At 35.2% G+C, this 2,611-nt stretch overlaps 1 long non-coding RNA gene across 1 annotated transcript; it reads right to left on the bottom strand.

The window, feature by feature from the left end:
* Window positions 1–925: 925 nt before the first annotated feature.
* Window positions 926–2,206, bottom strand: LOC126604832 (uncharacterized). Its single transcript, XR_007616751.1, has 3 exons — window positions 1,815–2,206; window positions 1,509–1,641; window positions 926–1,157 (listed from the first exon to the last, which is right to left on the bottom strand). It is a non-coding gene; the product is annotated as an uncharacterized LOC126604832 (long non-coding RNA).
* Window positions 2,207–2,611: the final 405 nt, after the last annotated feature.

The following is a 2,611-nucleotide window of genomic DNA, read 5'->3' on the forward strand; positions in this document are numbered from 1 at the left end:
CTTCAGTTGTTTTATGTTGTATGGGCATTGTTATCCAATTACCTTGGTTAAGGGACACCAAAGTCCACATTTAGTAAAGACTAGCCTCTCCGTACGCGTTCACGCGCATGTGAGAGTCATTTTTCATCATGGGCGCTACGCACCCCTTAAAATGTGTTACTTTAGTTGTTTTCTTATTTGCCCATCCAAAGTTTTTTATTTTGAATGACTAACACTTATTTTCCACCAAATTTGTGAGAGGCCAACACTAATATTTCCTCCTATCTTTTCAATAGATAACTTGATCGCTCGTATTTTCTCTTTTGATTAGAAGTAGTAAGCACAACCCTAGAACCAAGGAATATGTTAGAAGTAGTAAGCGCAACCCTGGAACCAAGGAATATGTTAGCACAACCCTACAAGTTCGTACCTATATATTTTAATTTACTCATTTATTGTTAGATTCAAGGACAAAGAGCACTCTTTGGACCTTTTTTTTCTTAGAATGAAATAGCAAGAGGCATTTTTTTAATCACAGATGCTATGCACATCTCAAGATGACTTGCATTAGTTGTTAATCATTATAATTGTGAAGATATATATGAAAAAAGTGTGATACCAAGTTCAGAGATAAGGGGTGAAATATGCTAGATGGCTACACTTAACGGGAAGCATAAAGTCATAGCTATTATTGCGGTCCTTGTGGATACTTTCTCACACATAGCAGTGTCTTTAACTATTTTCTCCACGTTACTTTCGCAAGCATGTACATATATTAACTTCTCTTTTTTCTTTGTATTTTAAAATCTAGTGACTTGGAAATTTTTTACCTGAGTGCTCGTGATGTTTTATTAGTCATTTTATAAAAAAGGAACTTTTTATAGTACATACATGAAAACTAAAAAAATTATGAAATGATTGAAGATAAAATTATGGTCATCAACATTAAAAATTTCATATAAAAACCCATCCTAATTCAAAGATGAACAAACAAACTACAAACATAAAGTCTTCTTGCAATATCAACGCCATGGTATTCATCTTTTCCTATGGGGTTGCAACTTCTAAATTGAAAGGTTATAACTTCCAAAGTGCAAGTCTGCCAAGCAAGCAGACTCGGATGAACCCTTCTGCATATACGAAAGAACATTTCGCAGCACTCGGTTTGAATTGTTCTCCTAAAAAAAAAAAACTGAACAATCTGCTGAAAACTTGCAACATTTATGCAATTAAGATAAGTAAGCACAAAAAATTATATATTCACCTAATCATATAAAACTCAATCTCAATAGTGAATACCGCCTATTAAAATTGTGATAGCAGTGCGGTAGTTTTATTGAATTGCCCCTTTACACTGCTTTAATTGGTTGAATTTGGGGCTTATTTGGATGGTGATTGATTAATTCCAGTGTGGTGATTTTATTTTTGGGGTCGAATTTGGTTTTAAGGAAATCAAATACCGAAAAAACCCATATGCCAAAACATAAACATAAAAATTGGGCAATAAGATAAAGAATGAAAATCGAAACCTTATTTGTACGGTCCTGCTGACTTACAAAGCTTGATGATGAATGAGTTCCTCACCCGTGTTTTTATGGAAGATTGAAAAATAGAGAAAAAAAAAACAACACATGAAATCTTCTCTAAGTAGTAGATTGAGCCCTGAATTGAAAAAAAAAAATGAATCAAAAAAATTAGAGGAAAACAGAGAATAGAATGTATAAGACTATAAGCTAACAAATTAGCATCACAAAAAAAATTAAACACCCAACTAAGCATAAACAATGGTAGGATTAGCCAATAAAATCCCCGCAGATATACATATACATACTTACAACTTGTTTAGCCAACCTGTTGAAGAATGACTTGCATCTGGTCACCAAAAGGCGAGAAAAAAACGAAGTTAGGGATTTAACAATTCAATGAAAAGATCTACAATCCATGAAATTTTAATTTAAAATATATTCTGCTGCTCTTTGAAGAGGTCGATGAGTTGGAGGGGTGGTTATGGACGTCATTCCTCCTGATAGCATATAGTGACTTTCAAGGGAGATAGAGCCATCTGCAAAGCAACTTTCAAAAAACCTCAATCTAGCAATGTGAAAATTTAGAACCCAAAAAGGTTTTGTAAATTTCTCTATATATCTTAGAACTACAAGAGAGGGCTCTATATAGAGACCGAAAAGGATGGAGAGAAGACATACTCCTTTTGCACACTTACAATCGGAAATCAAGGAACAATTTACAAGAAAGATAGGGGCAAAGATACTAAGAGACCTAAACCCTAGAATTAAGGGATATGGACCAAGGGTGACGGTAGTGGCAGTAGCCACTTTACCTGAAAACATGGGATAAAGTTGCAGCTATATGGACCAAGGGTGACGGTAGTGGCAGTAGCCACTTTACCTGAAAATATGGGATAAAGTTGCAGCTGCAACTTGACATCATAGAGCATGTTGTGTCTAGTTTCAATACTCCCCCTCAAGCTGGATCAAGTGGGTTAATTGATCCAAGCTTGCTCAGTAGCCTTTGAAGATGAGTAGAGTCCAAAGCCTTTGTGAACAAGTCTGCAAGCTGATCGTGACTGCGAGTGTAAATGGTGTTGATAACTTTGGATTGAACTTGAGCACGA

The sequence above is a fragment of the Malus sylvestris genome, chromosome 15 (genome assembly GCF_916048215.2).
Source record: "Malus sylvestris chromosome 15, drMalSylv7.2, whole genome shotgun sequence".
Taxonomy (NCBI): domain Eukaryota; kingdom Viridiplantae; phylum Streptophyta; class Magnoliopsida; order Rosales; family Rosaceae; genus Malus; species Malus sylvestris.